Raw genomic sequence first — 25158 nt, 5'->3', positions numbered from 1 at the left:
TTTCTTTCTTTCTTTCTTCTTTCTTTCTTTCTTTCTTTTTTTTTTTTTTTTTTTGAAACAAGGTCTTGCTATGTCGCCTAGGCTGGAGCGCAGTGGCGTGATCTCGGCTCACTGTACCCTCTGCCTCTTGAGTTCAAGTGATTCTCCTGCCTCCGTCCCTGAGTAGCTGGGACTACAGGCACCTGCCACCAGGCACTTTACTAGTCTTTACTAAAAATACAGTCACGGTATGTCAGAACCTGAGATATTTGAACTGATAACATGGCAAAACCCCTTCTCTACTAAAAATACAGTGCCTGACACTGTATTTTTAGTAAAGACAGGGTTTCGCCACGTCGGCCTCAAACTCCCAACCTCAGGTGATTCGCCCACCTCGACCTCCCAAAGTGCTGGGATTACAGGTGTGAGCCACCGCACCTGGTCAGAATCTGCTTTTTTTCTATCCCAAAACAGAGGTTAATGAATCTCTGAATTGTTATTCTGCATAGGGTATGTTCTGTGTGCCATTTCCCCCCATATAGAGAATTAAAACTGTGAACTATTTAATAAACTATAGGCTCACTGCCAGTCAACTGTAAAACACATACCTCTTTCAGGCCACTTTTTGACAAGTTTCAGGTTAGAATGATAGCATATTAAATTATTAGGCAGTTTTATGACTGTGCAGAGGAGATTTATTCTTTGATGAATAAATATTGCTGTAGCCCAATTTAGAACTTGACAAATGCTGATTTACAGCTTAAAATATAAGGGTTATTTTATGATGAAGTGGCAGTGGTGGTGGGGTAGGTTTAAAAGTGATGTCAGTGGTGCCTTTGAGTAATATGCCATTAAAACACTGCCACAGGCAGAGCTGCAGGGAGGATTCTCAGGTGGTTTCTAGAGGGGCCTGCCACTCCGGATAGGTTTCGGGGTCCAGGTCACTTTGTGATGCACAGTCTCAGCTGATAGTGCTTGGAGGCATTATTGAAAGTGTGAGTGCCCCTGCGTCCCTGGCAGTTGTTATTACAGTGCACCTTCTAAAGGATTCTGCCTGCCTGTCCACGTAACTTCAGGGTGGTGGTGGCCCCAGTGTCAGTGACTGTACATTTTTCAGATGATGGGAAGGTACTTTTGAGGAAGAACATTTTCAAAACCCTGTTAAGAAGAGAAGCTGGTGAGCTCCTTGTGTATTCTTATTGTGTTGATCATCCTACTTTTGAATCAGAAAACCAGGACCAGGTCGGGTGCAGTGGCTCACACCTGTAATCTCAGTACTTTGGGAGGCCAAGGCAGGTGGGTCACTTGAGGTCAGGAGTTTGAGACCAGCCTGGACGACATGGCAAAACCCTGCCTCTACTAAAAATACAAAAATTAGCCGGGCGTGGTGGTACACCCTGTAATCCCAGCTACTCAGGAGGCTAAGGCAGGAGAATCGCTTGAACCTGGGAGGCGGAGGTTGCAGTGAGCCGAGATCGCACCACTGCACTCCAGCCTGGGCAACACGGACATGGTGAAACCCCATCTTTACCAAAAATAGAAAAAACTAGCTGAGCGTGGTACCAAATGCCTATAGTCCCAGCTACTCAAGAAGCTGAAGTGGGAGAATTGCTTGAACCCAGGAGATGGAGGCTGCAGTGAGCTGAGATCGTGCTACTGCACTCCAGCCTGGGTGACAGAGTGAGACCCTGTCTCAAAAAAAAAAACACACACACACACACACACACAAAAAAAAACCCAAAAACCCAAAGACAAAATGAACAACAACAACAACAACAACAAAAAAAACCCTGAGACATTTGAACTGACGAGTATGGATACTTATAGGAATAGAGGATTTAAAATTGTAGCTGACCGTAATGTGTGTTGCATGCATGCACACGTGGTGATGGTAGAACTAGATCAGTTACTTAGAAACTTTTTCTTTTTGCTTTGCTTCCTATTGATTTAATAGTTGAGGTGTGTACATGATATAAAATTTGCAAGTTATGAAGAGTCTAAAGTGGGTTAAATAATTGTTTCTGCCCCCAGCTACCCATTTTTCCTCTCTATAGGTAACCACTTTTATTAGCTTTTGGGGTATCTTTTCAAAGATAATCTATGCATATAAACGTGTATATGAATACGTACTATTTTTCAACAACTGTTGGCATACTATTCATGTTATTCTGTGGCTTGCTTGTCTTACCTAGCAATATACATTGAAAATTATTCCATACTATGACATAGAGGATGCCCTCATTCTTTTAAAACATTTTTTCCTTTATTCTTTTTTATAGCTGCATAACATTCTGTTTTACAGAAGAATCATAAGTTACTAAAGCAACCCTCCAAATGGTGGACATTGTAGTTATTTCCAATCTTGTTATAAATCATACTGCAGTGAGTATCCTTGTATATGTTTTATTTTGCATATATAGGAGTATGTCTGTAGGATAAATTCCTAGAAGTGGAATTGCTGGTAAAAGCATCTCTACATTTGTGATATTGATAGACATACCAAGTATCCTTTCAAGGAGGTTGTAGCAGTTTACACCGAAACCATCAATGAATGAGACATCCTCACCACTGTGTTGGTGAGGATGTCTCATTCATTGATGAGTTACCAGTAAGTTATCAGACTTTTTTATCTTTGCCAATCTGATGGATGAAAATTGGTATCTCAGTTTTAATTTGTATTTCTTTTATGAGTATGGTTGAACATCTTTTCACAAGTTTAAGATTCATTTGTGTTTTCTTTTGATTCATAGTCTGTCCATGTTTCTGTTGAGTTGTTGGTCTTTCCAAGTCTTTTAGATTTGGTATCTCTTTGACCTATTTCTGTATTTGGTGTAGCCCACTCTGGGGACTGAGGCAGCCTGTGCATTCAAATGAGGCTTTGGTGAGTGGGATGGATCAACTCTCTGGTGATGAAAACGAGTCCATTTTCTTGGGTGTGGCCATTGCTGCATTGGAGGCTGCTGGGGGCTCCAAGCTTGGTGGTTTCTGGTCCTCACCCCTGCAGTGCTCGTCGGAGCCGGGAACAGTCTGACTCATATGGAGAGCAAGTGCCTCCTGGTGGGTTGAACACGTGAGGAAGGGTTGGTGGGGAGATGGACACAGATGAGACTAGGAAAGCCAGGGTCGGGAGGAGGAAGGGGGTGTTAGGGGGTATCCAGAGCACCAAGTATTTGCATTTAGGCAGTTTCATAGGATGGAGGCATGATAGTGACAGTGGAGATTTTCAAGTACACAGTGTCCAAGAAGTCAGGAGAAATAGGATACATTTGGATTTAAACAGTATGTGAGTTACATTTTCAAAACTATGCTCAATATGTTTTTGTTTTTGTTTTTCAAGACAAGGTGTCACTCGGTCACCCAGGCTGGAGTGCAGTGGAGTACAGGGACAGAATCTCAGCTCACTGTAGCCTTGACCTCCTGAGCTAAAGCAATCCTCCTACCTCAGCCTCCCTAGTAGCTGGGACTACAGGTGTGCACCACCACACTCAGCTAATTTTTTTATTTTTTGGAGAGCCAGGGTCTTGCTATCAATATGTTTTTTGCCCCAACCTCCAGACAACTTTTCAGATGTTTATCTAAACACAAAGCAGTGGTTCTCAACTGGGAGTGATTTTGCCCCAAACCCACCCCACCCCGCAAGCCCCAAGAGGCATTTGGCAATGTCTGGAGACATTTCAGTTGCCGTGTTCTGGGAGATGGAGAAGAAGGAGAATCCTACTGGCATCTAGTGGGTGGAGGCCAGGGATGCTACTAAATGTCCTTCAGTGCAGAGGACAGCTCCCTATTTTAGCCCCAAATCCCACGTTCAAATGTACGTGGGATGTTGGTTGTTAATATGAAAAAAAAAAAAGCATCTCGAATCCACTGTTTCCTTCTGTTTTCAGACTTTTTGGACACTCTTTTATGGCACAGTGGGACTCACTGATTTACATTCAGAAAAACTTCACCTGAAAAGGTGTGGAGGCCTAGGAAAAACATGGAGAATTTTAGTTAAGTGCAACCAGCACACTGTTTTTAAAATACGTCAGTACCCTGTGTCCTAACTTTTCAGATTGTGAGAGGTGAGACCTGTCAGTGACCACTGGTTCCACCCTACTGCCTTCTGCTTGGCAGCTTTTTTTTTTTTTTTTTTTAATCATGTCTTTGAGAAGGATTTTGCTAAGAGGATCACTCTTTCTCTTAAGCATACTCTAGACACAGGAGATAGAATGTTTTAACCTGAGGCTGAAAGGCTCTGAAAGGGTCATTGATGCATCAGGTGGCATTTTCAGTGTGTCCGTGCTCCCCACATGGTGAGACCCTGTTGTGCTGTGAGTCTCCTGTGCCCTCAGGATGCCCGTCTCTGGGTGGCCTTCCATGTCCAACCTTGGAGACTCTGAGGAACCGTAGAAATACCCAAGGATTTGGGTACCACACTTGGGAACCACACTGAAGGGTTGAAATCTTCACTCCTCACTCCTCACCTGTTCATTATTTTGAGCAGGCCTCAGTTGCCTTGTCCATAAAATGGGAATAGTATTAGCACTGTAATGAGGATTAACTGAGTATGGGAAAGTGCTTAGAATAGTGCCATTAAGTGTTAGCTATTCTAATTGTGATGATTATTATTATTGGTTTCAGCCATTGGCAGTTTCAGCACTCTTGCCCCTCCTGTTCAGTCCTGTGGAAACCCTTTGCCAAGAACAGCCAGCACGCTAGATTCCAGGGGAGCCTCTGATGGCCTCTGTGAGCCCTCCTGTGCTTGAATGCTTCTCCCCGAGTCTGGGGTGGGCTCTGCTTCTCCCAGGAGGTGCTGAAGCTTGTGCTGAGCCAGTTCCCCTCCCTCCTCATCCACCCTTCCCTCCTCCGTTGAGGGAGGAGTGGCCCTGCCTCTCTGAGATGGGCTCCTTATCCTGAAAGCTGAGAAGATGGTTGTAGAACCCAGCTTCAATCAGGGCTGGGCTGGTGGGCTCCCTGCTCTTGGTCCTCAAGGTGCATTTCAGCTCAGCCTCACCACAGTCACCAGAAACAGCTATTTATAAAATGAGGACAGCCTTTGATCCGACCCTATAAACAGTCTTACTAGGAAGTCGTTAGGTGAAGCTGATTTTTAATTTCTTTTCATTCAGCATGGAGCTTCATATTCAGATAGGTTAATGGCTAGGGATCACAAGGTCTTATGCCTGGGTGGGTGGTCCAATCCCTGTATTTGGTGGTTTCTTAAAACTAGGCGCTGGTTGGACCAGCACCTTGTTTTAAGAAACCACCAAATACTGAGACGCCTTATGGGATGCATTGAGGTGACAGAGGGAAAGAGGCAGATAAACCCTGTCTCCAGGAACTTGTAGTCCAATGGGGGCAGCACAGCCCCTGCCATCAGGGACTCCCAATCTGTTAGGGAGACACAGCCTCTGTCCTCAGGGAGCCCCCGTCTGAGGGGGAAGGCATAGGAGGAGGTGCAGGATGAATTCAGTCTGATGGTGAAACAGTTCATGTTCTCCAGGACCTCCCGGTCTGATGGGGGAGAGACAAACCCTGCTCATCCAGCCTGATGGAAGATATTTGAGTCTTGCTTTCTGACTCAGTTTGATGATGTGTGATACAAAGAGAATCCTCATGGAAATGGATGTTTCCATTCTTAAACCCCTAACTTTCTTTCTCCCAGGACAGAAGCAGAGGAGGCAGGACGAGAGTGTGGCAGCCTGGGCAGAAGAGATGTAGTGGTGCCTGCTGATGTGGCCCCTCTGTGGGCCCAACCCCACCCTGGAGCCCGTGCAGAGGCTGTGCTATCTTTAGTGGTTGCCCTTTGTAATCTTTAGAGGACATTGCTGACGTGGCTGTTTCCTGGGTTGGACCTTTTTCCCTAGAGAGCCATGCCCTTTGGGGAGTGAGAAATTGCTACAAGGTGGGGCTGGCGGTGGGGAATTGTTGGGGGCTTCTCGAACTTGGCTGCTGTTCCCTACTTTCTCTCAAGTCAGAGAGTGAGACTTTTAGACTCTTTGGGCAATCAGTCTTAGGGTCAGAAAATAGGACTTTTGAAGAAAAGACATAAAATATCATCTAACCTGACCTTCTCATGTCACAGAGGAGAATATGGAGGCCCAGAGAAGGGAAGGGTTTTTATTAGCATCACACACTGCTTAGAGGCTCTGCTGGGCTTCAGCCTGGCTCCTGAGTCTAGTCCTCTCATTGGCGTGCCCCACACAGGCTGCCTGGTAATAGCAGTGGTCGGGGAAGTCCTGTTAAGGCTTGGTCAGGTCAGTTGTTCCCTGGCTCAGAGCCCTGCATGCTCCATCTCCCCCAGAGAAAAGTCCAAGGGCCTAGCTGTGGCCTCAGGGCCTGTCTGCCCTGGCTCTCACCACCCCCGCACACCCCTCACATTGCTAACCTGTCCCCTCCTCCTCACTCTTACCACACTGGACTCCTGGTTGTTCTCGAGATTCCCACCTCGGGGCCTTTGCACTTGCTGATCTTTTGCCTGGAATATCTTTCCCCAGGTATCTGCATGGCTGAACTCCACTCTTCCTCTAGAGACCCCTGCCCCAACCGTCATAGATAAAACGCCCTCCCTCCTCACCATTCTCGATCCCTTTCCTCCTGTATTCCTTTTCTCCAGAGCCTTTATCACCGTCTGGCATGGCATATAGATATTTATTTAACTCTTTCTTTGTTTCCTCCCTGTGGAACGTAAACACCAAAACTTGTTCTGTTTTGTTCACTACTCTGTCCCCAGCACCTAGAACATGCCTGGCACAGGCTGGGCATGATGGTTCACACCTGTAATCCCATGTCATCCCAGCACTTTGGGAGGCCAAAGTGGGTGGATTGCTTGGGCTCAGGATTTCAAGACCAGCATGGGCAACATGGTGAAACTCTGTCTCTACCAAAAATACAAAAATTATCCAAGTGTGGTGGCGCACGCCTGTGGTCCCAGCTGCTTGGGAGGCTGAGGTGGGAGGATTGTTGATGCCTGGAAAGTCAAGGCTGCAGTGAGCTGCGACTGCGCCACTGCACTCCAGCCTGGGTGACAGAGCGAAACTCTGTCAAATAAACAAACAAATAAATAAATAAATAATACATGCCTGACACATAGTAAGTATCTATCTGTTGACAGAAGGAAGGGAGCAAAGGTGGCAGGGAGGGGAGGAAGGAAAGGTAAACACAAATGGAAATGAAAGGCCTCCGGGCACTTGGTGTTAAGGATGGTTTGATTTGGTTAGTCTCCTCTATAGGAAAAGGACACAATGGGCTGGGGAGGTGGAGACTCCATTGCTTTGCTCTGGCCATGTGGATCCATCTCTTTGGCGTGGTAGGCTGGCAACATTTCCCGAGCTCCATTCATCCTGCATGGTCCTTGTACCTACCATGCCTAGACTCCCTTTTCTGGCAAGGAAAAGACATGTACTAGAAGATGAGCTGAGGACCCAGGGAAAGACTGTGGGGGGCGGTACACACAAAATATATTAAAAAAATTTTTTTTTTTTGAGACAAGCCCTCACTCTGTCACCCAGGCTGGAGTGCAGTGGTGCCATCACGGCTTACTGCAGACTCTACCTGCTGGGTTCAATTGATCCTCCCACCTCAGCCTCCTGAGCAACTTGGGACTACAGGTGCATGCCACCAAGCCTGCCTATTTAAAAAAAAATTTTTAGTAGAGACAGTGTCTTACTATGTTGTCTAAGCTAGTCTCGAACTCCTGGACTCAAGCGATCTGCCTGCCTTGGCCTTCCAAAGTGCTGGAATTAGAGGTATGAGCCACCGGCCCAGCCTACAATAAATAAATTTTGATTGTGTTCATAAAATTGGGAGGTTGGGAGGGGAAGCTGAAAGCTCCCAGGTTTAGGTCCTGCCCCTTTTTTGTGGGTGGCCTTGGACAGTTACTTCCCCTCTCTCAGCCTCAGCTTCCTCATGTATAGAATAAGAATTGGACTAGGCATCGACTCTCCTAGGGATCCGTGCAGATGGGCTTCAGGGGTCCTTGCCTCAGACAGACAAGGGCCAGTGATCTAGGTTGTTCCCAAGGTCCCTTCTAGTACTGACATCCGTGTAGACCTCTGCATTTGAAATTCTGCCCTCTTTGGACTGAATATCAGCTTTTTGATGAAACCGTGACTTTCTTGATAAGCTGAAAATAAAGGTGACAGTTAAAAAAAGTGAATATTTAAAAAGTTTTCTCAGTGCCGGTTACTTTAGTAAATGGGTTTTTTTTTTCTTTTTTCTTCTTGGTCTCAACCTATAAGCGATCACAAGATCAAACAAGTTTCAGTTTGAGTTCCCTCTGCTTGACAGTCTGAGCCTGTATCGCCTTGACTTATCAAGTTTGCTTTCAGCTAGTCTGGCTGTTTTGGGGAGGCCTTACCAGCCAAGTGTTCAGCCCTCAGGGTAGGAAGATGTGGTCTTGGGCTTTCTTTGGAAGCTGGTACCCCTCATCCACTTATCTCCACCTCCCTTCAACCCCTCACCTGCCCCTCAACCTGGCCAATGAGCTGTTATAACACAGCAGTAATAGTCCCACTAGCTTTGGGAAGATCAGCAAATTCTTCCCCCTTCCCAATCCCTTGCCTCTTACCCAGAACTAGCTACATAATTTACTGGGCTCAGTGCAAATGAAAATGTGAGGCCTCTTGATTAAAAATCATTAAGACTTTCAAGATGGTGACAAGAGCACATTCAGCAAGCGTGGGGTCCTGTGAGACTGCACAGGCTGCATGTCCCTAAAGCCGGTGCTGCCCTTGCCACTTCCATCTTAGGTTACCAGGACCAACCATGGAGATGTATATAACACAATCTGAGAGGCACTGAACATTCCCTTGGAAGGAATTTGAGTTATTTCTGTCATGGCCTGTGAGATTCAGGGCTGCTATCCTGAGCCACTGTGTGTTTGGAAAATCCATACAACTGGGTAGGGAGGGTTTGGACGGTGCCCATGATTCCTGGTAGAAGGGGCAGAGAAGGATGATTTATAAGTGTTCATACTGCCCAAGCAGCCCCACAGATGCTGACAGCATCATTTGTTCTGTCCTTTACAAAGTATTTTCGTGGATAAATGAAATGTGGTATATCCATACAATGGAATGTTATTCATCCATAAACACGGTTGGAGTACTGATACATGCTACAACATGGATGAACCTTGAAGACATTATGCTGAGTGAAAGAAGCCAGTCACAAAAGGCCATATGGTGTACAATCCCATTTATAGGAAATGTCCGGAATGGGCAAATCCATAGAGATAGAAAGCAGCTGTCAGGAGAAGAGAGGAAAAGAGAGTGACTGCGAATGGGTATGGGGTTTCTTTGGGATGACGAGAATGTCCTGAAATAAAGTAGTCATAGTAATAGTTGTACCACCTTGTGACTATGCTAAAAATCAGTGAATTGTACACTTTAAAAAAGAGTGAAGTTTTTGGTATGCTAATTAAATTTTTATTTTTAGGCCTGGCACAGTGGCTCACGCCTGTAATTCCAGCACTTTGGGAGGCCGAGACAGGTGGATCACCTAAGGTCAGGAGTTTGAGATCAGCCTGACTGACGTGGTGAAACCCCGTCTCTACTAAAAATACAAAAATTAGCCAGTCATGGTGGCTCACACCTGTAATTCCAGCTACTCGAGAGGCTGAGGAAGGAGAATCGCTTGAACCTGGGAGGCAGATGTTGCAGTAAGCTCAGATCGCACCACTGCACTCCAGCCTGGGTGACAAGAGCAAAACTCCGTCTCAAAAAAAAAAAATTGTTTTTATTTTTTAAAAGTTAGCTAGAGGAGGCCAGGTGCAGTGGCTCACACCTGTAATCCCAGCACTTTGGGAGGCTGAGGTGGGCTGATCATGAGGTCAAGAGATTGAGACCATCCAGGCCAACATGGTGAAACCCCGTCTCTACTAAAAATACAAAAATTAGCTGGGCATGGTGGCGCATGCCTGTAGTCCCAGCTACTCGGGAGGCTGAGGAAGGAGAATCGCTTGAACCTGAGAGGCAGAGGTTGCAGTGAGCTGAGATCACGCCACTGTACTCCAGCCTGGCGACAGAGCGAGACTCCGTCTCAAAAAAAAAAAAATTAGCTAGACGAAAAGTCATGAAGGTTTCAACATTTAACCCTCTCCCCTCTGCCCCTCTGGGTGTTGATTCAGCACAGGAGCGGCCTTCTGCCTTCCATGTGCATCTCCCTCTTACTCCTGTCTCTCCCCTACCCCAGCCACAGATCATCTCTCAGACATCCCTCAAGCAAAGCCTGTTTTCCAGGAACGATCCTCTGGAAGCATTCATGCTAAGCGGATATGTGGCTGCTAAGACAGCCTCTCCAAGGCATTTGCATATTAGCTTATAAAAGGAGAAACCTTTTAGGTGAGAGGAATGAACGTTTAATTTTAGAATTCCAAGTAAGAGCAAGCATGTGTGAAAGGTTTTTATTTTGTTTGGGGTGGGAGTGCTCAGTGCCCTGGAACTGGGGGTGGCCAGGCCCCCTTCACACTGATTGGGCTGACCCCAACACTTGGGGAGCTTGGTGGTGAGCGGTAGGCCGAGAAACATCCCCTTCAGGACAAGCAGTTTCCCCCAGACCCAGCCACACCGCCTTCACATTTCCCAAAGGGGGGACATTGTGACTTTTGAGGCTGCTAGGAGGAGACAGCTTCTAATCAGGTTTCATTTCTTCTCTGTTTAATGTGCTTGGTTTTTGAATCAAGGGGGCCCCATCTGAGACAAGCCCTTTGCCTGGTTCTTATCTGCTCCGGCCCCTGTGAAGTTCACTTCTGCATGCCCTTGCCCAGTGGTTCTCCAGGCTCCCACTTCCCTCTTTACACCTCCTGCACCTTCTCCCTCCTTCCCCATAGTGATCGTGATCACAGCCCCCCGTAGTGATCACAGCCCCCTGTAGTAATCACAGCCACAGTCTTCAAGACCAGTTTAGTTCAGGCTTCTTCACCCATCTTTGAGAATCCTCTTTAGTCAGTCAGTGTGTAGCCTTCCTCCTTCCTGGTCTTCATGGTCCCTGGACCCTGAGACTTTTGTCTTAATCGCCTTTGGAACTTTAGTGACTGGCATGGTGCTTGGACACAGTAGGCACTTAATAAATGCTTTTGGACTGCACAAAACCAAGGCTGTGTTTGGCCCTGTGAGGGCATGAGGAGCAGCGAAATCAGCAAGAGAGGTGGCGAGGCAGCTGTCAGCCTCAGGCATTTCTTGCTAAGAGAGGAGGAACTAGCATTTGTGTGGATAATGAAGAGGCTCCTCTGAGCTTCATGTGCATGGGATGATGAGCAAAGGGGGGCTCCGGAGCTGCCCCACAGAGCGGTGGCTTTCATGGAGTATCCAGTTCTGCAGGATCTCTTGGATTTCGGGCTTGCATCTTCAGCCAGAAGGCATCTTCATGAACAGGTGTTTATGAAGTGCCTACCATATGCCAGGCACCCATCTAGAGCCTGTGACTTTGTTGGCGCCCCATTTTGTGATGGACTTGGAAGAACACAGAAGGCCCTGCCTGGGCTGGGACAGTCGCTTTCCCCTGAGCTTCCTAGGTTTCTTCCAGCTTCCAGGGGTGTTAAGTTCCCATATAATTGGTTTTGGGCAAAACACATTGGTGCTTATGTCTTGTTTTTTTTTTTGACAGAATCTTGCTCTGTTGCCCAGGCTGGAGTGGTGCAATCTTGGCTCACTACAACCTCCATCTCCCAGGTTCAAGCAATTCTCATGTTTCAGCCTCCTGAATAGCTGGGACCACAGGTGCACGCCACCACACCCGGCTAATTTTTTGTATTTTTTTAGTAGAGACAGGGTTTTACCATGTTGCCCAGAGTGGCCTTGAATGCCTTAACTCAGGCAATCCACCCATGTCAGCCTCCCAAAGTGCTGGGATTGCAGGTGTGAGCCACCACACCTAGCCAGGTGCTTATGTCTTAAACACTGCCATTCACATTTCTACCTCTGAGGAGATGGCAGGGGTGAGGGTAGGACCAGGCTGTCCTCTCAGCCCCATCTATCTGGTAGGTAGATGTAGGTCTTGCTCTGTCAGTCAGAGCTCTGGCAGGAAATGACTGGTGCACACAGAGGGTTTAACTGGAGAGGACTATTTACAGATGTGTGGGCATGGTGAGGGAAACCATCCAAGGCTGGTGAGGCTCCCCAGAGCTGACAACAGTGGGAAGCTGTTACCTCCCCTCGGCCAGAAGGAAGGAGCCCCAGGGATGGGTAGAAAGGGCCTCGACAACAGCTGTGATGGTAACAAGACACAACCATTGCCAAACTGTGGTGAAGAGGAGGAAGGGGGAATAAATGCCCTCACTTTAACTAAATCCAGCTGGAAGCCCAGAGAGCCCAGCTGATGTAGCCAGTGGTCCAGGAAGGGCAGAGAACAGAGTGTGTAGGGGCAAGCTGTGCATTCTAAGGCTTAGCAGGCTGCTGCTGCTGCTTCTGCTGCTGCTGCTGCTTCTTCTTCTTCTTCTTCTTCTTCTTCTTCTTCTTCTTCTTCTTCTTCTTCTTCTTCTTCTTCCTTTTCTTCCTCTTCTTCCTCTTCTTCCTCTTCCTTCCTCTTCCTTCTTCTTCTTTCTTCCTTCTTCTTCTTTCTTCTTTTCTTCCTTCTTCTTTTCTTCCTTCTTCTTCTTTCTTTCTTTCTTCTTTTTTTTCTTCTTTCTTCTTCTTCCTTTCTTCTTCTTCTTCATCTTCTTCTTCTTCCTCTTTTTTTTTTAAAGACAGAGTCTCACTCTGTTGCCAGGCTGGAGGGCTGTGGCGCCATCTCGGCTCACTGCGACCTCCGACTCCCTGGTTCAAGCAATTCTCCTGCCTCAGCCTCCTGAGTAGCTGAGATTACAGGCACGTGCCACCATGCCCAGCTAATCTTTGTATTTTTAGTAGAGACAGTGTTTCACCATGTCGGCCAGGATGGTCTCAATCTCCTGACCTCATGGTCTGCCCACCTTGGCCTCCCAAAGTGCTGGGATTACAGACGTGAGCCACCACGCCCACGCCCGGCCTTTTTTTTTTTTTTTTTTTTTTTTTTTGAGACAGAGTTTTGCTCTTGTTGCCCAGGCTGGAATGCAATGGTGCAATCTCAGCTCACTGCAACCTCTGCCTCTCAGGTTCAAGCGATTCTCCTGACTCAGCCCCCTGAGTAGCTGGGATTACAGGCATGTGCCACCACGCCAGGCTAATTTTTTTTTTTTTTTTAGATGGAGTCTCACTCTGTTGCCCAGGCTGGAGTGCAGTGGCGCCATCTCGGCTCACTGCAAGCTCCACCTCTGGAGTTCATGACATTCTCCTGCCTCAGCCTCCCGAGTAGCTGGGACTATAGGCGCCCGCCACCACACCCAGCTAATTTTTTGTATTTTTAATAGAGACGGGGTTTCACCGTGTTAGCCAGGATGGTCTTGATCTCCTGACCTTGTGATCTACCCGCCTTGGCCTCCCAAAGTGCTGGGATTACAGGCGTGAGCCACTGTGCCCAGCCTAATTTTGTATTTTTAGTAGAGATGGGATTTCTCCATGTTGGTCAGGCTGGTCTTGAACTCCCCACCTCAGGTGATCCACCCACCTGGGCCTCCCAAAGTGCTAGGATTACAGGCATGAGCCACCGCACCCAGCCTCTTCCCCTTCTTAGGTGACTCAGGATGTGCCCAGTCCACCAGCGCTCCCTTCTTCACAACACTGTGGTTGTTAGAAAGAAAAAAGTGCCCCGGCTGCACCAGCAGGATGGCCACTGGTATTTTGACTGTAGCAAGAATAACAAATTATATTTATTGACGGCATTTTATGTGCATCCTCTCATTAAATCTTTTCAACAACCATAGCATGGGTACCCTGATTATCCTTGTCTTCATCCTGTTACTGAGGAAGAATGCGGGGCTGAGAGAGGTTAGCAAGCTACCCGGTTGCTCAGCTAGCCAGAGGTAGAGTTGAGCTCAGACCACTTCTGACTGACTCCCAAACACACACTCTTACCCTTTGCCTGACTCAGGGTCTCATTCCTCCATAGTGGGGCCCCACCCACCCTGTGGTCAGTGCCACGTGTGTGCTGGCCCACTGCTTCGGATGGTCTTCCTACTTCCTCTCCAGTTGACCCTGTTGAACCCATTTTTTGAGACCCAACTCAGATCTCACTTCCTCCCTAAGACCTTCTCAGCCCTCTCCATATCTCTATTAGGCATTGGTGGCAGGTGATTCTCTGCCATCCCTTGGGATGTTATCTGGCTGTTTTGAGTGTGCACATCTCCAAAGTCTCCAATGAGAATCCAGCTTTCTTAGGTGCAAATCCTAGGTTGTGAGTTTTCTTTCACTCAAAAGGTTTAGTTGAGGAGACTTTTAAGTCAGTTAGGGGGAAGGGAACTGACTGAGAGGATACAGCACCCAGAAACTGTACTCTAAGTGCTCATAGGGGAATGGTCCTGTGGGGGGAAGCCATTGCCACTCTGAGTCCTGAAGGAACTCCATTGGAGAGAACTGTCACCACAGCCCAGTGAGAGCCGTAGCTGTTGGACAGAAGCCTCGTGTAGGAGCTGATGGATTTGAGAACTGGCTTTCTACTTGGTTAGTAAGAGCTCAACGAAAGCCAACAGGGAGGGCTTTCTTTAAAGCAAATGAAGAACAGAAGCTAGAGCTGACTCTAGCAGGAGCTTACAGTCTAGTTGAGGGGTTTTTGTTTTTGTTTTTGAGACCGAGTCTTGTTCTGTCACCCAGGCTGGAGTGCAGTGGCTCGATCTTGGCTCACTGCAACCTCTGGCTTCTGGGTTCAAGTGATTCTCATGCCTCAGCCTCCTGAGTAGATGGGATTACAGGCACCTGCCACCATGCCCGGCTAATTTTTGTATTTTTAGTAGAGACGGGGTTTCACCATGTTGGCCAGGCTGATCTCGAACTCCTGACCTCAAGTGATCCACCCTCCTCGGCCTCCCAAAATGCTGAGATTACAGGCATGAGCCACTGCGCCCGCCTTAGTTGAGATTTTGAGGTTGGGAAGACAGGCACATACCCGCTACTTAAACAGAACAGCGCTTCTATAGGGCAAGATTTCCCCCTGAGCAGATGAGCTTGCCATATACAAGCACAATGCAGGGGGAGATTTAAGGAGACAGAATTGCCAATGGCTTCCTTCTTATAGGGCAGGGGCTGAATGCTAGTCCAGCTCTGTAGGGTTCCCCAGAAGGCCTCATACAGGTCACAGATGCATCTGGTTGAGCACGCCAATCTGTGTTTTGGCACTCTTGAAGTCTCAAAGTTCTTTAAAAAGCTACCTCGAGAGCCCCAGAAGTTTGGATACATTGCAAATGTCCTTCGCCTTTGGAGCTGATGCCAAGGAGGGGGTTGAGCATCAGGTCTCTCAGCCTCGGGAACCGCTGCACTGGGAGGACCTGTGGGGCTGGTTAATCTCATTTCTTTTTTCTCTATTCCTATTTTGCCACCTACTCCTGTTGGCCTAGATCCTCCTAGACACTGGAAGGGTAGATCAAGTGAGGAAGCATTTGGAAGGAGACACAGCAGGTGAAAGATTGAGAGTTCTTTGTTTAGGCCCTTCTTTGCTGGCCCTTGTGAATTTTGGTAAGTTTCCTTGGAGTTTTCTCTCTGCTAGGCCTTGGACATGCTCAGAGACACTCCAGTTATCCTGAATGCCTTTTACTTCCCTGAACACATCACCTACCCTCTGACCTCCAGGCCTTTGAAGTCTCAGTTCTGTTCTTGCTGCCTAGAGCACTCTGCCAGCCCTCTTCTCTGCCTTGTAAAACATCAGGGAGCCGTGGGGACTGTGGAGAATCCCAGCGTTTGCACTCCATCTAAAGAGTTTCTGGGATCCTGATTTACAGGTTGTGGGCCTGAGGGTTACTTGGATTGTATGTGGCTGCTCCCCTTTGCAGAGGCTCAGAAAGGCTTGGGGACCATAGCCTGGGAAAAACATAGAGGAAAACAGAGATAACCAGGGCTCAGAGGAGACACTCAGGAGAGGATAGTGGGTCCTCCTCAGGGGCCAGGGAGAGCTGGTTGGGGGTGACCTCAGGAGGCCAGAGAGGCTCTGGAAGGGGCTTTATACCTATGCAAGGGCATCTCTTCTGCATCTGTTCTTGGGGGCTGGCAGGGCCAAGGGGTGACTTGGGGTCAATGGCAGTGGTAGACTCAGGACCCAGGCCACACACAGAAGCCAGGAGGGCCTGGCTGGGGAAGACCCTTCATTTTACAGAAAAGAGATAATTCTCTATGCCGGTCTGTGACCTGCTCTAGTGCCTTTGCTTTTTAAACTATGTAGGTTTCAGACATCAGATAATGCCTTGGTTCATGGTTTTTGTTTAAAGAGATAGGATCTTGCTATGTTGCCCAGGCTGGACTCGCACTCAAGTGATTCCCTTGCCTTAGCCTCCCAAGTAGCTGAGACTATAGGCATGTGTCACCATGCCCAGCTCTGGTTCAGGTTTTGAGCTATTATTTTTTCTTTATTATGTAAATAAAACATAATAAAGATAACAAAGAGGAAAGGGAAGTGAAAGTAATGTCACCCATAATCCCACCACTCAGATATCGTTTACATTTAGAACCTGGGTGTGTATACTTCCCAGACAATTTTCTGTGTTTTTATAAGTACAGAAGCAAATCAAAGATACATTTTGTAACCTGCTGTGTGTATGTGTGTATGTGTGATTTGTGTCCATTGAAAAGAATATATGCTTTCCCAAATTCGAATGGTAGGGTATAAAGAGACCCCCCCTTCCCCTGCATCCATCCTTTGCCCCCTAATTCTGCTCCTCAGAGGCAGCCTCTTTGAATAGTTGCTGGTATATCATTGATAAGGGAGACATTTGGAAGGGATAATGTGTGTGGCATAGCAAAACTGTTAGTATGGCTTGTACAGATGTTTTCATGTGGAGGTCAGGAGGAAGGTGAAGGGTAGGTTTAGAGGGACTGGGAAGTAGTTTGTGGTTACAGAAGAGACTTTCAGAAACTGGAGTTAGAGAAGGAAGAGATGGAGAAGTTTTTAGGCCTGGGTTTTGATTGGATTTGTCATAAGGAGCAGGGTGAGTGAAGGCGAATGCAACAGTGGGCGGGGCCAGATATTGTGAAATTTTACCTCCTGGGTGGGGACTGGGCCAGAGGGGGCAGCAGGTATGCAAATAGACAAGAGACACATCAGGAAGTGGTGATAGTATGATAACTGGTGGATATTTGTAAAATACCTTTGCTTGACAAAACAAAAGTTGGCAGCCCTAGTTAGTCCCCTCTTTTGTTTGTTTAAAAAAAAAGTTTTAGCAAATCTGTGAATACCAAAACCTGAGCAAACGTGTAGAACCAGACTGGGTGGGGGTGCAGATTTTAGATTCAGTTCTGGTTTGGGGTCTGACTGACTGTGCAGTTTTGGACTCCTCTGTTTGTTTGTTTGTTTGTTTATATTTTTTGAGTTGGAATCTCGCTCTGTTGCCCAGGTTGGAGTGCAGTGGCTTGATCTTGGCTCATTGCAACCTCTGCTCTCCCAGGTTCAAGCGATTCTCCTGCCTCAGCTTCCTGAGTCGCTGGGTGGCACCTGCCACCATGCTGGCTAACTTTTGTATTTTTAGTAGAGATGGGGTTTCACCATGTTGGCCAGGCTGGTCTGGAACTCTTGACCTCAAGTGATCCACCCGCCTTGGCCTCCCAAAGTGCTAGGATTCTAGATGTGAGCCACCGTGCCCGGCATCCTCAGTTTTTTTTAGATCCCAGCCTTCTTATCTGCAGATAAGCAGTTCTCAGCCCTGTAGGCACATTAAAATCACTGGGAAACTTATAAAAGGAAACAGTTGATGTCAGAGCCCCACTCCAGACCGAATGTGTCAGAATCTTGGGGAGCCTGGGAATTTTTCAGAAATGCAGCTAACATTGGGAACCCCTGGATTCGGGTCATCTTAATTGCTCATTTTAGCCCTAAAATGTTACGATTCTCTGTATTGTATCATATAATTTCATTCCTTTCAGATACTGTGCACAAATGTCATAAACTTCTTACATACCAAGAAGTCATTTTTTAATTAAAAAACTCCCCATAATTCTCATTAGGCCTGTGATATAGTGCCTATGTCCTGAAATCAATAAATTAGAATCATAAATGTAGTAAAACATCAAATAATTACTTTTTTGACCCAGAAGTCCAAAGCGTGGACTTTAATCTTTAATTTCTCATTCCCTCATTTTGTAAAAACTACTGCCTGGAGTCCTGGGGCCATCTCTATTTGTAAAGAAGATGCTGAAACATTGAGACATTACTGGAAGTGTCTTTGCTAGAAGAATTGTACATACCGTAAGTTCCAAATTAGGAGGTCCAGTTTGGGGAAGCTTTATCGGATCTAAATTCTACATGGAGTGGGAGGTGTTTAGAGTCTTGGTGCTTGCCGTTTTATCTTTACCATTGAAGCTCTTGGTTTTGTCTCTTCCTAAATGAGTCATTTTTTTAAAAAAGGAACCTAACTTGGGGGGGCGAGGAAACCACTGCGGGAGGTGCTGAGTGTGGGGGCGCCGAGGAGCCAACCATCAGGAGACTGAGTTTACAGCTGGGCCCTCCACTCAGGAGGGGTAGAGGGACCCGTCCTTGCTGAGGGTGACTCAGAGACAAGTGGGACATAACCTGGTTGGGGAGGTGCAATAGGAAGGTACTGATGTTGTTTATTAATCTACCGAGTATTTACTGGAGCACAGCCACCAAATATACTGCCTGGACGCAGGGCCCATTCCACAGGCACTTGGGAGATTGTGAACAATCTCCCAAGTTTGTCCTCTACTTGAGATGAGACACAGATTGTGTCCACATTTGCCTGCACTTTCAGATAAATGAACTGAAGTTATCGAGTCCCATACTGGTGTGAACAATGCAAGTAAAAATGTTAAGGCCAGGCAGGATGTCAAAGTGGAAGGAGATGGCAGCTGAGGACCCCACTGTGGAATGCTAAAGGGCCCGATGATACAGACGCTGGCTGGGCAGCCAGATGGAGATCAGATCGGGGACGGGAGCTCTGCGGGACCTCTGCATGTCACTTCCCCTTTCTGTGCAAAGATCTCCCAGCTGAAAAATGGTCCCCCGCTACACACCTCAGTCACCAGGCCTCTGCCAGCTGTTGGGAGTGCTTGATGTCCTAGATGCCTGAGTGGGTAGGGGTGGGAGAGAGAGCAGGAGGGGGTGAGCAGAGCCTGGCTTTGGAAACCAGAGCAGCTCCACGCATTTTGGCCCAAATCCCTCCCGTGCTTGGGGTGAGGAGAAGCCCAGGGTAAGGGTGCCTCCCTGCAGCCCCCAGCAGAGCCGGATTTCATCTTGTCTCAGTGGCATGCAGCCTCTTGCCATTGTGCATGTGTGTTTTCTAAGTTTGTCACAAACTTCCTGTTTAGGTACCATCAGAGGCTCGGAGCTTTGTGTGTTTTGAAACCCGGGCATTCACCGAGGTCCGGCGCTTCTCTCTTACCAGCAGTGGGGTGGCCTGTTTGTTCCTTTGTGGACTTCTGCCATCCTTCTTTGCAAACCTTCTTGCTGGGAAATGCTCTGTGGCCTCTGTGCTTGTTTCTGTTAGTAAGAGTGGAGAGAGCTGTGAGGTCTGAAGGCTGGAAAGGGGGAGGGGAGCAACACTGAGTGTACCCCTTATGTAAGGCCAGGCCTGTGCTAGATATTATACTTCTATACACTTATTTTATTTAGGCCTCACAGTCACTCATGCAGAGCCAGCCTCCAAGAGGTGAAGGCTGACCCGGCTGACGAGGTCAGGATTTGATGCCAGGCCTGACTCCAGCGCTCCTGTGACTTCAGCTAAGTCCTAAGGAGTACACTGCCCCTTTGGTTGCCCCTGGTTTGGGCAGATCCTGATTTCTCATGGGGCATCTTGGTGACAGCATCCCCTTGAAACCTGTGGTTTTCTCTCAGCTGCTTGTTACCCAGATCTGCCTATCTGTCTGCCTGGGGTGATCAGATGGCCCTTGAGTGCTTTGCTGATTTTCACCTTTCCCAGGCATCTTCCTCTTGTGGCTCTGGGAATCCCAGAATTGTTAGATGGTAGTCCGTAGCCGGTGATCAAAGTGGATCAGTCCAGCTCCTCATTTCCCAGAAATAGAATATTCTTTTTCCTGCTTCTGGGCGCCCAGCCCTGACTGTTCTGCCAGTCACCATGAGCTTCTCCACACAGCTGGATTTCTCACATTTCAAGCTCTCCCTTGAAGAAGGAAGAAGAGAGTATATCTGTCTATGTCTACAAAAGCATGTGAAAGGGTGGCAAAGGAAGGACACCAAGACCTTGAATATGCAGGTGCAGGAAGAGGAGGGAGGAGCCAAATCCAGCCGTCTTCCTCCCCGTTAGAGTGGATGTTAGGAGGTGCTGGACTCTGGTGCCTCCTGCACAGGCAGAATAGGTATGCCTCCCAGCTTCAAGAAGGCCCTGCGTCCCTTCACTTGGCCATCTTGATTCTCCTGCATTTTCTGAAAAACTTCTGGAATCATATCACCTGAGCATCCGAATTGTTCTGTGGGTCAAATAACTGAGACACTGTGTTGAGCAGCGGGTAGTTGCAAGCATTTTCAGTACACAATTCATTGCCCTCAAGAAGCTGGCAGTCCACATGGGCACAGGGAACTCTTGCCCAGAGAAGCTAGATGCAGTGAGCTCAGAAGAGCCAGGAGAGCTTGGTAAGCTGGGTTGGTGCCACCCAGCAGACTGCAGGAGAGGGCTGGAGCTGGGTGGCCAGAGGGCAGAGCTGCAGGGGAGGAATGTGCTGGGTGTTGGGAACTTGACGGGGTGCATGGACTGGGCAGGGGATTACAGATAGGGTGAGCAGAGGTACGCATGGGAAACAAGATTGAAGAAGGAGATGTGCACCGTTTATGAAGGATCCCAAGGGATGGCTGTGGAGCTTGGAATGTTCCTGTATTGAGGAGCCTCCAAAGCCAAAGCATGGGGCCGGGATTAGTAAATGCAATGCTGTAAGAAGATCCATCTTGATTTGTGAACTGTAAATGGGCAGTGCTGGGAGGTAACTTAGGAGACACTTATCATGTCAAGAGTTAGGAATGAAATGTTGAGGACTTGGGCTAGGGTGGTGGTAGTGTATGTAGAAAAGACGAGAGGGAAGTGGAAGGTTTCAAATCTTAGCTCTGCCACTTGCTACCTGTGTGACCTTGAGCAAATTACTTCATCTCTTTCAACCTGTTTTGTCGTCTATAGATAGAGGCTAAAAACACTTCACAGGACTCTTGTTTGAGGATTTTAACTTGTAACACACCCAGCACTTAGTAGGTGCTCAAGGAATAATGAATCTTCTCATGCGGGAAGAGGCGTGGTTTTGTGACTGGGAGGAATCAGGGGAATGGAGTATGAGGTTCTGAGTCTGGGAGCCCGGGAGAATGATGAAGCCTTCACAGAAAGAGATGGAACTGCTTGGGGCCTTTGAATTCAGCTTTAGGAACTTCTCCTAAACCCTGGCTACTGAGGGCTGTCACAGAAAACCCCACATCCATGCAGATTGTGCCTCTACGAAACCATGGCCTCTGGCTAGAGCAGGGCCCTCCGGGATACTGGCCAGCAGCTGGCTGTTTCCAGTCAGGGTGTGGACTAGGATGAGAGAGTGAGCCACCTAGGGCACAAACGTCAGGAGGTGCTGGGTTTTAGGGCCACGCCCGCACTTGATACCCACAGTGGGACGTGCACCCCAGCCTCCTCTCCTATCTGCCCTTCACCACTCAGGAGACAACCTGGCTTCTCTGTTCACTGAAAATATTACTCCACGGCGAGCCCACTCAGGTTCCTGCCTGCCCTCCTGTGTGCTGACCTGCATCTGGGCTCATTCCCACCTGGTTTCCTTGCACTCAGAGAAAGAGACATCCTTCCTCCTGACCAGAGAGAACCCTCTCCCTGGACAGGGATCCCCATGCTTCCTGCAGCCCCTGGACCTCACGCCTCAGTCCTGCAGCAGCAACTTCCTCAGCCCTTCACACCCCTCAGCGTCACCTTCTCTTTTCTCCTCCCCTCACAGATGGATGTGTGGAAATAATCTGCCCTCGCTAACACAGCCCACGCAGGCTGGCCTCCACTGGTGGGGGCTTATGCCTGGTCCAGAGCAGGGACCCGGTGGGTTTGCTGCAGAGGCCTCCCGCCTTCTGCAGGGGCTGCTCTCTCAGGTCACCTGTGGCTTCCACGTTGCCACACACAACGGACGCTTCAGTCCTTATCTGTCTGGGCTCTTTGCTGCTTTTGTCACTGGACAGCTTCCTCCTTCTTGCAACTCTCTTTTCTCTTGGCTTCTTGATTCCATCATACAAAGTCTTTCAACAGCTATTTCTTGAGCACCTACTATGTGCCAGGCTCTGGGCACACCATAATATGATGTCCCTGCTCTCAGGGAATTTACAGTCTAAGAGAAATGGGGAAAGGGGGATGAAAAAAATAATAAATGTCAGGTGGTGATAAGGGTTGCAAAGAGAAATACAACAGGGAAGGAGACTAGGAAGGGGGCCGGGGTTGGAGGCGGGCCTCACTGCAAAGGACATGAGAGCAGAAACCTGTAGGAAGTGACAGATGCCTGGGGGAAGAGTGCTCCAGGGATGGGGAAGGAAGAGCAAATGTGGAAGGCTGAGGCAGGAGCCTGCCTGGATGTTTGAGGAAGCCATTGTGGCTGGAGGAAATGGAGGAAGGGCAGAGTAGGAGGAGAAGAGGTCAGGTGTCTCAGTCCATCAGGGAAGAGGCCCGGCCAAGTCACGTGGACCGTTGCCATTTCAAGGACTTTGGCTTTTACTTTGATACCGATGAAATACTATAGGAGTGTTCTGAGCAGAAGAGTGATTTTTAAATGATCACTTACGCTGCTCTGGGGAGCGTGCTGTATTTGTTAGCTTGGGCTGCTATAACCAAGTACCACACACAGGGTGGCTTAAACCACAGATTTATTGTCTCACAGCTCTGGAGGCTGCAAGTCCAAGATCAAGGTGTTGGCAGGGCCATGCTCCTCTGGAGAGTCCAGGAAAGGGTCTGTTTCAGGCCCCTCTCCAACTCTGGGTAGCTTCTTGGCTTCTGGCAGAAAACCTCCAATCTTCCAAATGTCCCCTTTTCAGAAGGACACCAGAGTCATTTTGGATTAGGAACCCCCATCCTACTTCAGTAGGATCTCATCTTAACTATTTATATCATCAATGACCCTGTTTCCTCATATGACATCTTCAATGACCCTGTCTCCTAATATGCCACATTCTGAGATCAGGGGTCAGGATTTCAACATAGGAATCTTGGGGAGACACAGTTCAACCCCCAAGACATGGTTATAGAAAGGCGAGGGGAGGAATGGGACAACTAATTAGGGAGTTATCACAATAACCTAATGAGAGATTCTGCTCACTTGGACCAAAGTGGTACCAGTGGAGGTGTTGAGAAATGGTGAGGGTCTGGATATTACTTTACGTTGAAGCTGGAGGCCTTTGCTGATGGATTAGACGTGGGGTGTGAGGGAAAGAGGAAAGCCGTGAGGACTTGGGTTTAGAGCCTGAATAACCAGAATGAAGTTGGACGTCTTGGTCTCCTAAGTCCTCTTCTGCCCCGGGACCTTCCTCAGCAGCCTTTGCTGGGTCCTCCTCCTGGGTGGGCCCATCAGCTGCTGGGTTCTTCAGGGCTCCATCCCAGGTCACTCCCCCGGCCTCTCCCTGATCGATACTCACTGTTCCCATGCTGAAGCCAGATGTCCTGACTGTGCTCTTTGGGTCACTCCTGCAGGCCCTGGCTGTGGAGAATGCTGAAGGAAGAAGACACAGAAGCAGGACGACCCTGAAAGATTCAGCCTCTTCATCCTCAAACAGGTAGCTTCTCGGGAGTTCTTGGTGTTGGAACATTTTACAGCAAAGCACTCGTAAGACCATTTCTTGGACCCACATGGTGTGGAGAATGCCCCAGGAAGCGGAGGAGGGCTGCTCTGGGCCTGGACATCCATTAATTTCTAGAACATTTTCCCTGGGAAATAGTCAGGGATTGTGGATTCACATAATGGTTTTTGGCAGCTCCTGGAATGGGGCGGAGGGTGTCTCTTGATTTCGCAGAGTTGTAAATAGTTGAGGATCCAATGGGTGTCCGTGGATGGTAGTTCTAGAAGTGTTTAGAAGGACTTAAAAATGTCTGGGATGCATCTCTGGAGAGTGGTGGTGTAGAAGCCCACTGTGGGAAGCTGCACAGAGCCTGCCAGAGGCGGATTGCTGGCCTCAGGAGCCTTAGCTGGCCTGGGGCATTCCTCGCGTTTTTATCAGCTCTGGCCTCACGATCCCTTCCATTCTCAGTTTGTCCCTCCATAAAATGGGCATACAGCTATGATTCCTCTGCTGGGCCCCCCACAAGCTGTTTCAAGGGTCAGTAGTTTGTGCATAAATAGAATTTTAAGCTTTTATTTCAGGTGTAAACCCTGATCCGGCAGGAGATGGCTCCATCCTCCACACATTCTTGGCGACAGTGGGGAAGGGGGGTGGTGGTGTCTGATTTGATTATTTTGGTGTGTGTGGTTTTGTTTTCTTGGCATGTGCCACACTTTCCATTCCTCCTATGTGAGGCTCAGAATTGATTGCTTCGGTTTCTTTTTTGTTGTGCCTGATTCTGATTTAATTTTAAAGCCATTGTGTCTCGGGGTTCCAGTCGGAAACACGTGGCTCGTGCAAATGGGGTAATTGAAGAGCGTCTACTGAAGGGAGTATTTATAAGGATACAGGCAGAGTTAAGAGAAGCCAACAAGGGATGCTGAAGCACCCAGGGCCAGCAGTGCCCGGAAGGAGGAGGGAGGGACTGGCTGTCAGGATGGGAAACAGGAGCTGGAGAGGTGTCCCTGGTAGAGGAATGCAATCAACCTACAGGAGCATGGCCAGGAAGGAGCCAAGAGAATAAATATCCTCATTGAACCCCTCAGATCTCCCATCTCCTGATGCCAGTGCCTCCCATTAGGCAGCCTCAGTCAGAGCCAGAAGGCAAGGGAACTGGGTGGATGCTGTCCCCGGAGGGCAGAGCCTCTGTGGGGCAGAGCTGCGTGAAGGAGGATGGAGGGTGGATCTGCGGAGCGAATGGGAACAGTCTCACAAAGTCAAGAGTTGCAGGTCACTTGGATTATAAGGGCGTTTCTACTTTAGACCAAAAGAGGCTTTTGTGTATGTTTGAGTGCATTGTGAGGTCAGCTACGTAGACGTGCGGGCTGTGAGGGATGGTAGGAGCAACGGAGATCCCAGTCCTTTTCAGACTTGAAAGGACCCAGGGAAGTCAAGGGATTTGCCCAA

At 48.3% G+C, this 25158-nt stretch overlaps 1 protein-coding gene across 5 annotated transcripts in view; it reads left to right on the top strand.

The window, feature by feature from the left end:
- Positions 1 to 25158, top strand: part of TRERF1 (transcriptional regulating factor 1) — a 226343-nt gene that overhangs the window by 66652 nt on the left and 134533 nt on the right. For all 5 annotated transcript variants that reach the window (XM_030796586.1, XM_030796584.1, XM_030796588.1 and 2 more), the window contains exon 3: positions 23627 to 23709. The gene's annotated coding sequence lies outside the window, so the exon portion shown is untranslated. The remainder of the gene's footprint in view (positions 1 to 23626; positions 23710 to 25158) is intronic.

The sequence above is a fragment of the Nomascus leucogenys genome, chromosome 17 (genome assembly GCF_006542625.1).
Source record: "Nomascus leucogenys isolate Asia chromosome 17, Asia_NLE_v1, whole genome shotgun sequence".
Lineage (NCBI taxonomy): Eukaryota > Metazoa > Chordata > Mammalia > Primates > Hylobatidae > Nomascus > Nomascus leucogenys.
The sequence above is the reverse complement of the archived record's forward strand: the minus strand, read 5'-3'. Positions and strand labels throughout refer to the sequence as shown.